The 12,702-nt window shown below is 45.8% G+C and overlaps 1 protein-coding gene across 1 annotated transcript in view; it reads right to left on the reverse strand.

The window, feature by feature from the left end:
- SNX10 (sorting nexin 10) overlaps positions 1–12,455 on the reverse strand; it is a 70,321-nt gene extending 57,866 nt beyond the window's left edge. Inside the window, exon 1 of the mRNA XM_027872455.1 lies at positions 12,393–12,455. The gene's annotated coding sequence lies outside the window, so the exon portion shown is untranslated. The remainder of the gene's footprint in view (positions 1–12,392) is intronic.
- Between the last annotated feature and the right edge of the window lie 247 nt (positions 12,456–12,702).

The raw sequence follows: 12,702 nt of genomic DNA on the forward strand, positions 1-12,702 counted from the left end.
AGGGAAGGAGAGGGGAAGGGAGGGGAGGAGAGGGAAGGGAAGGAAAGGGAAAGGGAGGGGAGGAGAGGAGAGGGAAGGAGAGGGGAAGGGAGGGGAGGAGAGGGGAGGGAAGGAGAGGGGAAGGGAGGGGAGGAGAGGGGAGGGAAGGAGAGGGAAGGGAGGGGAGGAGAGGGGAGGGGAGGAGAGGGGAAGGGAGGGGAGGACAGGGGAGGGGAGGAGAGGCAGATCAGCAGTTGGATTCTAGAGCTCTGAGCATGGAATTCCTAGAACTGAGTCAATCAGACTAGAGCCTCCCCTTAGCTGGAGAAATCTGCCCAGTGAACCAGCTTCTGGCCTGGCTTTTCTCTGCTCCAGACCCACCCCAGCTCTCCAGCCTCAGGGCCACAGAATCCCAAAGAAAGCTCCCTCTCCTCCAGTTCCGTCCCTTATCACACCTGGAAATGATGCATATAACGATTTCAGAGAATCAGGAAGATTATCGTAGACAGATACAAGCGACCCCAGAAACAAGTCACAGCAGAGCCACAGAAATGGAAGAAAAATGACACTCAGGAGGCAACAGCAGCAGCGACCACTCTTGGTCTCAAGGAGCAGCTACTGAAGCCCCTTTCAGAGGTGGAGGTCTAGGGGTGAGGAATCAGACACACGAATGGTTCTGCTGACCCATTGTACTGGACTGTTTTATTTTTTCACATGGAAGGATTCAATGACAGAAAAATTAAAAGGCATCAATAAAATATATATATATAACAAACACCGGTCCCACTGAATCAAAAGATAGCCCCAAGCATACAGGAAGCACTTAATAAGTGCTTGTTGCCGGGGTGGCCACGCATCTCCATTCATGGGATTTCCTAACCAGGTGCAGAGAGACATGGAAGGGCCTTCGATGTAAAACCATTGTTTATCCAAGTGGAGCATAAAGACCCAATCAAGTAAGAGATCCACCCTCAAATGTTCATTCCTGGGTTCCCATCACCAGCTGCCCAGTTTCCACATTCTTGCTACCTAGCTGGGTCACTATGTGTGAACTAACTTTGAAAAGACAAAAATGTAGATATTCCCAGATTTAACAATATTTATTAAGCACCTACAGTTTACAAAGCAATGGGGATCCCTATATGAACTATGGCATAGGCCTTGCCCTCTCAGAGCTTATGATTTACCAAGGAATAAATGAATGAGTGAATGAATGAATGAATGAAAAAGCATTTCTAAGGCACTTACTGTGTGCCAAGCACTGTGCTATGCACTGAAGATACAATTACAAACAGTAATGAGAAGAAACATAAACATGTGTAATCGTGCTACCAGCTAAGTTGACCAAAGTACCTAGGCACAGACAGTCAGTAGAAAGGGGGAATGAGGGAGATTCTTGAGCTGGGGGAGCAGAGAAAGCGTCCTGAAGCAGGGGGTACCAGACAAGGGCCTTGAAGGATGGGAGTTATTCCTTCAGGACCCCTTCCAGAAAAGGGCAGCATTGGGTTCAAATGTATGGCACCAGGAGACGACAGGAGATGGAGGCATTCTAGGGAAACCGGCATTCTCCTTTGCCCAGAATGCAAGGGCACACTGAAGGGAAGGAACAGGAAACAAAGCTGGAGAAATGTCTGCAGGAGGCAAAGAATGGAGAACCACGAAATGCCAGTTTAACTTCTGGGCCAAGAGTTCTCCAGGCATGTGTTTGCCTAGAAACTTCCCCCCGTGGGCAGAGACTTCCCCATTCTGCCACCACCACCCCCCAGCAGATGCCCACTCTCCCCAGCTTTGGCATCTAGAAAGTCACAAGAGCAACTCAATCCTCCCATGATAACAGCCACTGCCTCTTCAGTGAGTCCTGGGGAAGGGAGAAAGAAGGAGGGATGGGCTGGGGGAGGCAAGGAAGGGCAGAGAATCTCAAGGTCCCGGAATGGATCTGGAGACCTGGATACACCAGAGATGCTCACTCAGCTGCCAACATATTAGCGTGACTGGATCTGTCACCAGAAACGATACTGTATGCACCATGAACAAGAACAGTTTGAAAACCACTGCTGTGGGTAATGGGGAATGGTGGAAGGCTTTTGAATAAGGGAAAAATAGAGGAATTCTTTACTTTATTGTGTCATGGACCCCTTGGGAAGTCTCTGGACACCTCAGAATAATGTTCTTAAATGCATAAAATACACAGGATTATGAAGGAAAACAACTATACTGAAATTAATAGGTAATTATTTTTTCCTCATCTAAGTTCACGGACCCTTTGGAAGTCTGTGGTTCAAATCTTTCCTCTGACACTTATCTCGCTGGCCTGGATGAGTCATTGAACCTCTTGGGCCCTCAGTTTCCTCTTCTGTAAGATTATGGAATTAGGGGATAAGGGTATAAAGGAGGAATAGCAGGCTGAAGTCAAAGGTCTCTGAAGTGATGGAATCTTGATTATTGTCATAAAGATTTTTAAATTTATTGATGCCTCTAGCTTTTCTATCACAGTTCGATTTAGATACAACACACACACACACACACACACACACACACCTTCTCTTGCATGAGCAGAGGGAAGAAGACAGATGGCAGCAATGGTGCCCTTGAAGATGACCTCAGGTCCTCCCAGTGTGAGATCTTCTAGGACAAATACAGCATCATGGAGGCCACCTAATTCATTCCCTTATTATTCATCATTAGTAATCATCAAAGAACAAAAACTAAGGCAGCTCCTCACTCTGGGAGACTCAGGTCTGGGCTGGACACTAATAGGATGTCTCAAATCCTCAATCACCTTTAAGTTCAAGGTTGTCTCAGTAATCAACTCATTTGGGGGTAGAAAGAGGTATTTGCCAAAGGAAGGAAAGCTTCGAGGACAGAGCAAAAGGGAACGAGCTAAATAAAGTATGGCCAGTTCTTTCTCTTCCTCCTCCTGACCACTTAGTCTGCCTAGGGGGTGTAGGGGGGGAAGGAGGAGAAGAAACAAGTATTAATTAAATGCCTACTGTGTGCCAGGCAAAGCACTTAACAAATACTGTCTCATTTGATCTCATTTGCTCCTGTTTCTGAAATTAAGACTTTGGATTACCAAGCACTTCCTTCTATGAAGTCTTATTTTCTTAATAATAAATAATAAAGTTGTCATTTATATGTCACATTAGAATGTGAGCTCCTTGAGAGCAGGAGCTGTCTTGCTTTTTTCTATTTGTTATTTCCAAGGCTTAGTAAAGTGCTTTGTACACAGTAAGCATTTAATAAATGCTTTACTCATTCATTCATTCATTCATTCATAAAAGCATCGATGGCCAGTAAGCCTAACTTGATCATTGGATTCCAGATTTAGAGTTAGAAGGAACATTTAAAAGACATCTGTAGTCTGCTCTTTCATTTTCTATATGAAGAAACTGAAGCCCACACTGGTCAAATAAAAATAATAATAACAACTAACATTTATACAGCACCTACTGTATGTCAGGGACTGTGTTAAGCGCTTTTGCCCAGAGTCACGGAGCTAGTAAGATTCTCAGGGAAGATCTGAACTCTGTTCTTATTGATGCCAAATCCTGTGTCCCACACACTATACCATACTGCCTGTGTCCCAAGGAGGAGAGGCAGTGTGCGATTATAGAAAACACACTCAACTTGGAATCAAAGGAGCTGAGTTCAAATTCTGACCCACCTCCCCAAAACTCATGCAAGTTGTCTAATTTGGGGGCCAGCACCTCTGGGTGCCTCAGTTTTCTCCTATGTAAATGGAATTAATAAGATTGGCACCATTTAACACTAAGAAAATATGCTTTGTGAATCTTAAAGTGAGTTGTATGTAACAGTGACCTATACGGGTTACTGCTATGATTCTATGGAGGAGGGGGCGGTTGAAATGGACCTTGAGGTGAGGCCCAATTGAACAGGGAGAAGGAAACAAGGGGAACAAAGACTCACAGTCAGTCGCACGTGGGAGACAATCAGGAAGACCACGCTTTAGAGCTGATAGGGGCTCAGAGGCCAAACCCCTCACTTTAAACAGCAGGTTAAGTGACTCTCCTAAAATCACGCAAATGGGAAGGGGCAGGAATAAGATTCAAACCCAAGTCCCCCAAGGCCGTCCCATCCCATGCTCGCTCACTTGGGGCAGAGGGAGGGTAAATTACATGGTAATACTTGAACACGCATCCACTAGATGTAGACTTTGTCCTGTGGCCCATAGGAATCTGGGGGTGCTTTACACAAGATGAAAATGTATTTTAGGGAGATTAGTCTGCAAATAATGAGCAAGATGGATTAGAAAAGGCAGGGAAAAGAGATGAGAAAGGACTCTTGCAACAATCTAGGCAGGAGGTCAGGGAAGCTTGAACAAGGTAACTGAGAATGGAACAAAACAAACAAAGAAGTGGGAGAAAAATGTAGAAAGTCGACAACCTGGGTTCAATCATTTTGGGAAAACCAATCAACCTCCCTTGGACACAGTTGCCTGACCTATAAAATGAGTCGACTGGGCTAGATGGCCCATGAGACACCTTTTCTCTCTCAATCTATGATCCAAGACATGGAAATTGCTTAAGAGCGGATAAACATAAGAAAGGAAAGAATTAAACATGACTCCCAGGTTTCCAGCCTGGATGACAGGAAGAATGTGTCACAGACAGAAAAAACGAAGTGGAAGACTTCCTTGGTTCAAGTGGAACCAGTTTTGAGTGGCAGGCAGAAGGAAGAGACATTCAGTTGGATACTCACAGAGGAGGATGTGCAAGCAGAAATACCCAGGAGGGAGGGAGAGGCTCCTGATGGGCTTGGTATAGAAGATTAGGAAAGAAATCAACTCCTGGGGTAACAGCTCCCTACTCAATAAAAGTTGCTCAGGAAAATGGAAAGAAGTCTGGCAGAAATTAGGCTTTGACTATGATCTCACACCAGGTACCACCACAAGAGAGCACAACTAGAGATGAACTAGAGAAAGGCCTGAAACCAAAAAATCTCTCTCGCAAAGTGTGTTCCCTCATATAAAAAATAATAAGGGAGCTATCAAGCTTTGTGGCCTCCACCCACGGCAAAGAAATGTGACACGGGAGGCGGAGGCCTGAGTTCCAGCCCCAGCTCTGCTGCTAACAAGCTGTACATAAGGCAAGCCGTTGTGTGGGATAACAAGATCCCTGAGCCTCAGATTCCTTATCACAAAACAAGCAGCAGGGGAAGTGAGAAAGTGGGGACTTCAGTGGTCTCTGAGACTCTTTTCAGCTATACTGCTCAATAAATAGAGAAAATAGTCATACTGAAAGATTTCACTCACCGCAGGAAAGAGGAACCTGCCAGGAACTGTGTGATTGGCTGGTCCCGATTCAGTCAGAACAAGATGCAGTTAATCAAGTAAGAAATTTGGAGATGTGAAGAGTAATTTTAAAAACGAATACCCCCCAAGAGGGGAAATAGATCAGAAACAAAAATAAAAAAAAAATTTAAATATAAACAAATGAAATTTAATTTTAAATAGGGAAATTTATTGTTTTTCCCATGAATTATTATTCTATATTGTTTTTTACAACACCTTCCTTTTTAATATACCCCCCACACACCCAGCAAGTTATCCCCTGTAAAAAAAAAAAAGTTTTTAAAAAGGTTTTTAAAAAAAGGCATTTTAACAAAACTAACCAACATATCAACCCAGTCTGATGGTATATACTATATTCCACTCCCACAGTCTGACACTTTGAAAAGAGTGAGAAAACATTTTCTCATGCGGGAGGAGGAAGGGAATAAGTACTTATATAGTGCTTACTCACTGAATTAAGCACATTTAACATTCATTTCATTAGATCCTCATCACAACTCTGGGAGGTAGGTGCTATTATTAGCCTCATTTTACAGATGAGGAAACTGAGGCAGACAGAGGTTAGGTGACTTGCCTAGGATCACACAGCTAGGAGGTGTCCAAGACCAGAATTGAACTTAGCTCTTCCTGACTCCAGGCCCAGACCTCTGTCCACTGTGCTACCAGCTGCCTCTGCTCCAGGGTCCAAGCTCCATCCTTAAAATAATCATCGCTTAGTTTTGTTTATGTTTCCAAGATACCAGGAATTTAACCCAAGAGCTAATTCCCAATAGGTAGATGAGTAGTCAAAATAATCAATCAATCAACAAAAGAAAGGATATTTTTTAAAAGTTCTCCAAAGAAGAATTATAAACTGTTTAAAAAAATTTAAAATATTGCTCAAACTATTAATAATTAGAGAAATGCAAATCAAAACAATTCTGAAGTTTTGACGCCTAGGAAAAGTTGTGACAAAAGATAGGAGTAGTCCATGTTTGAAATACAGGGGTGGAGAAAGGCAGGCTCATTAATACATGATTGGTGGAGCTGCAAATTGGTCTAACCATTCTGTAAAGAAATTTGGAATCAAAAAGTGATTAAAATTCACTTTAAACCACAGACCCCACTACAAGGCACAAACCCCAAAGAGGTCAAAGACAAAAAGAAAGGCCCTATATAAATGAGGGCCCCCAAAAAGGCCCTAGAAAATATTCTTATCAGCACTTTGTGTGGGACACCTGATCCCAGCCCGTGCTTTGCATCCCATTGACCCAGCTGTCCCTCAAATGACAAGAGGCTTCTGGAGTATTGATAAGAGTGAAGTATCTCCCTATGTGCTTTTTTCAGGCAACAGGTAACCTAAAGGTAAGCCAATGAAATCAACTTCCAAACTCACAAAGCATTAAAAAAAGAAAAAAAAAATCAGTCCTGCATTACAAGAGCACAGACCAGCAGAAGGACAATGGCCTTCGTGGGGCCTAGAAAAAGGAGATGGATGGCAGTGTTTCTCAGAGACCACCCTATCCTCTGATGGGAACACTCACCCACTTTTTTTGTCCTTTCAATACACAAGGCACACATCATAGGCCTCCAAGGCAACTCTAGAGGGACCCTAAACTGAAAAGCAAGATTCCCCTCACCCATCCACCTCCAGGGGCCTTTCCTCCTTATTTCTCAAGCAATTTTCTCACCGTAATTCAGTTTCTCAAATGCTGTTCCCTCCAGGGAATCAAACCCACAAACTGGCCAGTAAAAACACCGGTCTGCTGGGTTCTTCTATTTCCCATTGTAAATCATTAAGTGTTGTGCTGGTACAAACGAGTCTCATGTGAGTTGGGGTGGCAGGGGCCAGTTTTCCCAGGGCCTCCTCACCTCCCGCCCATTTCTGAATCCTGACATTTCAGACCTTGGACCCATGGCACAATTGGAAGAGCCTAAAATAGATAACCCATGAGACCTGGCAATCAGTCCTAGTCGCCACTAATGCTCCATTAGGAAACTCATTAGCAAATAGGTCTGGAGGTAAATCAGAAGAGCCCCGGACTTGGAGAAAGACTGCTGAGTTCAAGTCTCTACCACTCTGGGACTGTGGACAAACCACTGCACCGTAGTGTACCCACTTGTAAAAGGGAGAGAGCAAAACCTGCCCTATGAAGCCCAGAGGCCAGCTGTGAGGATCTACATGAGAAGATGCAGCTGGGTGGTGCAGTGGAGAGAGCACTGGCCCTGGAGTCAGGAGGACCTGGGTTCAAAACCAGCCTTGGACTCTTATTAACTATGTGACCCTGGGCAAGTCACTTAACCCCAATTATCTCCCAAAAAATTAGAAGATAGAGATGACAGGGCTGGATAAATGTCAGTTATCAATCATCTTTTGTTCCCTCAAATAATTAAAAATAGCCTAATTTAGGTACCTAAGCATCTGGACAGTAGAGAAACACATTTTTTTAAACTTCAAAAAAAAATTGTACTTAATAGTATTTTAATTTTTTCCAATTATGTGTAAAAATAGTTTTCAACATTCATTTTTGTAAGATTTTGAGTTCCAAATTTTTCTCCCTTCCTCCCTCTCCTCCCCAAGACAGCAAGCAATCTGATATAGGTTATACATGTACCATCAAGAAACACATTTTTAAAGCCATGTATTAATACCTACTCTTTCCAACATGCGATGGACTCATGATCTCACAGCTGGGGGTACTCCCTCCAACGATGCAGACTGCAGCCCATGGCAGCCTCCCCAGCCTGGGGAGCCACATCTTTGCCTAAGTTCACCACAGCAGGTAGGGGGGCGGGGTAGGGGGAAGGGCGGAGGGGGAGGGGGGAGTCCACTCAATGCACTGGGAGCCCTCCTCAAATCCTCCTCCCATCCATCTACATGGGGCACAGCCAATGTCAACCAATCAAACAGCATTTTATTAAGCACCCACTCTGGACATAGGTAAACCCTGCTCTCTTATGCAATTTTTCCATCTTTTTCAATCATGCCTTTCTTCAAAAACATCCTTTGTCAATCAATCAATCAATCAATCAATAAGCATTAATTAAGCATGTGCTGTGTGCTGGGCACTATATTAACAATATAAAGACAGAAGAGAAACAGTCCTTCTAGGAGTTTACATTCTATCAGGGAAGACAAAATGAAAGAGACAGTATGGTGCAGCGGATACTGGACTGAGACCTAGGACGACCTGGGTTCAAATCCAGCCTCAGGCACTTCTTAGCTGTGTGACTCTGGTCAAGTCATGTCAACCTGTTTGCCTCAGTTTCCTCATCTGGAAAATGAGCTGGAGAAGGAAATGGCAAACCACTCCAGTATCTCTATCAAGAAAACCCCAAACGGAGTCATGAATTCTTAATTCTTGCTGTGGATGTACTCTAACCTGCTCATGCCCCCTGTCGTCCCCATACATATTTTGCTCAAACCAACAGAGATGTGAGAAGCCCTGGGGAAAGCTAACTGGTCTCAGTGCGAAAGAAATGAGATGGGGCCCAGAAGAAATAAGGGCGCTGACTAAGCCAGACCATTCAGCAGACCTGTAGGCTGAGGCTGCAGTTCCCGTGTAGCTGGCCTTGGGCTCCGGGTCACCTCCAGAGCTGCCGGCTGGACAGTGTTTTCTTGCACGGACTGGTCCCGGTTTGTTGTGACTGGATAATTTTGCTGTGGTTTTGCTCCTGGTGACCTGGGCCAGCTCTCCAGGCTGGACGTGCTCCCAGACACCTGTGGCTCTTCTTAATCTGAGACTCTGGACGTGAGTTGGGGGAAGAGTGTTTGCCAGGGGACCCGCGCCTCGTCTCGTCACAGGTCTTTGCAGACTGGAATATCTCGGGCACTGAGCATTCCTCTCCTAGTCTGAATCATGCCTGAGACATTTATTAGCTGTGGGGACCTGAGCAAGAATTAAAGAATCATATCCCCTTCCCTTAGAATTATAGAATCACATCCCCAAAGCTGGAAGGGACCTCAGAGCGCATCTGGTCCCGACAGCCCAGCCCCACCAGATGGAGATGAGTGAATTAAATCCTCCAGCCTCACCAGGCCAGTCTGGAGCAGCTAAGTCTTCCTGTCTCTAGGGCCCATCTCTCCACTGCATTACAGCAGGAGCTCCTCTCCATCCCACCCTTCCTTCCTTCCTCCCACTCCCATGAGCCTCACAGGTATCCCAGGGTCCTTATTTCTCCATCATCCTTTCCTCTCCACCCACTCCCAATAGCTCTCACTTTCCCTGGGCATAGTGCAGAGTATTTATCTCACACATAAAAAATGACTCAGGACAGCTCCAAAGGTAGGTGCTATCGGAGGCATTATTCCACTTAACAGATAAAAAAACTGAGTCTCAGAAAGCGAAACTGACTTGTCCATGGTCCCACAACTAGTGAATGGGAGAAAGGGTTTAAACTCAAGCTTTCCTGACTCCAGAAGTCCAGTGCTCTTTCCACTATTACAAGCATCATCCTCTCCACTTTCCTCAACACAAACTTAAAGCCCTGTGGTCAGACTGCCCAGTTAAGAGGGCTGTCAATCACTAACAAAGCCTCTCCCTTCTACAATCTATTTCCTAAAAATGGCAAAGTTGAGAGTGTGGTCAACCACTGAACAGAGGTTATTTACAAATTTTCTTTATTGAAACCTTTTTTTTTTACACCAATTATTTTTTTATATCCTTTCCCTCCCCACAGAACTGTCCCTATAACAAGAAAAAACCAAGGGATAGTGGCAGTGTGTGCACCATTTCAAACCCATAGTCCCCCACCTTTGTGCCAAGAAGAGGAAAGTCTGTGACTTCATCCTGTCTCCTCTGGGAGAAGACTGAACAGCCCCCATCCTAGAAAATGAACTTAATCGACAATTCCATTTACTTGCCCTGAAGAAAATAAGGCCTTGTGCACATATTCTCAAAAAACAGTACCACTGACAACCAAAACCATGTCATCTCCAAATGAGTTTTCTTTGAAATGTTCAGATTTACACAAAAGAGCCAGGTGTCAGAACGGCTGCCATTTGCCCACCCAGAGCTCCATTTGCTGTTTGATCTTGCGTGGGGTCTGATCTGCTCTGTGCTGCTGAGATTTCCTATCAACTAACCAAGCCACAAACATTTATGAAGCACCTCCTATGTGCCAGGCTGGGCTAAGAACTGGGGAGACAAAGAAAGGCGGAAACACAAACCCAAGGTCTGGTCTCCAGCAGCTCACGGTCTACTGGGGGAGGCCATATAGAAATAAATACAGCAGGTTACATCGTATGTCATTCAATGATGATACGTAGATATGAACAGAGCAGAAGTAGGCTAAGCCTAGGAAGGAAGGCTTGAGGGGCTGTGGGAGGAACTGGAAAGGCCTCCTGCAGAGGGCGGCCTTTGAGCCGCCCTGAGCTTGGCACCAGCTGCTCCACTCCGTGGGTGGGGAGGGGTGTCATACTTCCTCAGGGACCTTGGGGAAGATGCTGCACATCTGGGCCCCAGTTACTACAACTGCAAAATGAGTGAGCTGAACTACATGACCTCAAAGATGCCTTCTGACTTCTCAGTCCGTGGTCCTGTGACAATGGATCTGAAAGCAGGTTGGTTTGGGGGCTGCCCTAACTAGGTCCTCATCCTTCCCTCCAAAGATCACAGCATCCCCACTCAAAGTCACCTTAATGCCTCTGCTTGGGGTCTCATATATACTTTATACATATGTCTGTGCACATGTATGTCACACAAACATGTTATCTCCCCATTGGCATGTAAGCTCATTAAAATAAAACAGCTAAATATGGAAATATGCTTTGCATGACATCACCTGTCTAACTGATATCATACTGTTTCCCTTCTCACTGGGTGGGGATGGGCCAGAAGCAGGGAGAGAATTCAGAACCCAGTTTCTTAAGAAAGAATGTTAACGATAAATAGATAGAAATTGAAAGCAAAAAAGAAATAAAATGCATTTATATAGTTTTGCAAAGCTCTATTGCATATTAATTACAATTAATAATTAATAACCAATTACATGTTAATTTGACTGTCACAGCAAGTCTGCTATAGTTATCCCCATTTTACAGCTGTGGAAACTGAGACAGAGAATTTAAGTGACTTGACCAGGGTCAATCAGCTAGCAAGTGTCTGAGGCAACACTCGAACTCAGTTCTTTGTCTTTTTTCTTGCTCTATCCTTTTCACTTTTGTCTTTGCATCTCCAGCACTCAGCAAGGTGTCTTACCCACAGTAAGTGCTTGGTAAATGTTTGTTAAGTGACTTATATTCCTGCACTACCGACTTAGGGGCAAGTCATATCATCTCTGGGCAGCGGATGGAATGCTGGGCCGGGAGTCAGGATGACCCGAGTTCAAATCCTACCTCAGACACTTACTAGCTGTATGACCCTGGGCAAGTCACTTAATCTCTGCCTTCGTTTTCTCAACTGTAGAATGGGGATAATAATAGCGCCTACCTCCAAGGGGTGTTGTGAGAATCAAATGAGATAATATTTGTAAAACACTCAGCGCAAGCTGACGCTGGCACGTAGTAGGCTATATAGCAAGTACTTATTCTCTTCTCCTTTTCTGGGTCTCACTTTCCCAATCTGTAAAAATGAAGTTGGAAGGGATGATGCCCTGAAACTCAGACACTCCATGATTCTCTGCCCAGCTCGTCTCCTGCGTTTATCTGACATTACCATTTCCCCTCAGGGGCTCCTCCTTTCCAATGGATGAGGCAGCTTGGAGCACCCACCTCGGGGACGTTAAAAATCTGGAGACAAATCCTTCCCTCTAGAAGCTTCCTCTTCATTAAGCCCATCCTCCAGCACTCCCTAATGGGCTCCAGCCTTCTCCTGAGGTCCCCACGGTCTCCCCGAGAAGGTCTACTTCATAAACAGAGCATCATGACTCTGTCTATTCCGATTATATTCGATCTCCTCCCCGGGGATATTTATCGAAAACATGAACCGCCCCACATATAGCGGAGACCAGGCTGGTCCGCACCAATACCCAGGACCCGGCCGTCCGCCCCGCCCGCTGCTAAGGAGCACAGCTGGCCAGGGCGGGCACATCTGGGAGGAAGGAGATCCTCCCCGGCCTAGGCAGTCTCACTCTCCCCACCCCTCGCTGCGACAGAAGAGGGAGCCCGGCTCCCCTCACTTACGGCTCCTGGTTTCCTCGGTGCGGGCCGAGCACACGGACTGGCAGGCAGGCAGGCAGGCAGGCGGGCAAGCCGGCGGCCGCGCGGGGAGGGTCTGCGGGCTCCCACGCAGCCGCCGCAGAGAGTAGAGAGCGCTCCAACTACGCGCTGCGGCTGTGGGGAGGCCTCCGCGAGGCCTGGGGGGAGGGGGGACAGTCAGACTGGGCTGAAGCATGTGATGGTGCTGCTCCAGCCCCTGCCCAGCCCCTGCCCAGCCCCTGCCCAACCCCTGTCCCGGACCCAGACCCAGATCCTGCCTTAGATCCAGCCCCAG

Source organism: Vombatus ursinus, unplaced genomic scaffold, assembly GCF_900497805.2.
Source record: "Vombatus ursinus unplaced genomic scaffold, bare-nosed wombat genome assembly UNPS02014799.1, whole genome shotgun sequence".
Classification (NCBI taxonomy): domain Eukaryota; kingdom Metazoa; phylum Chordata; class Mammalia; order Diprotodontia; family Vombatidae; genus Vombatus; species Vombatus ursinus.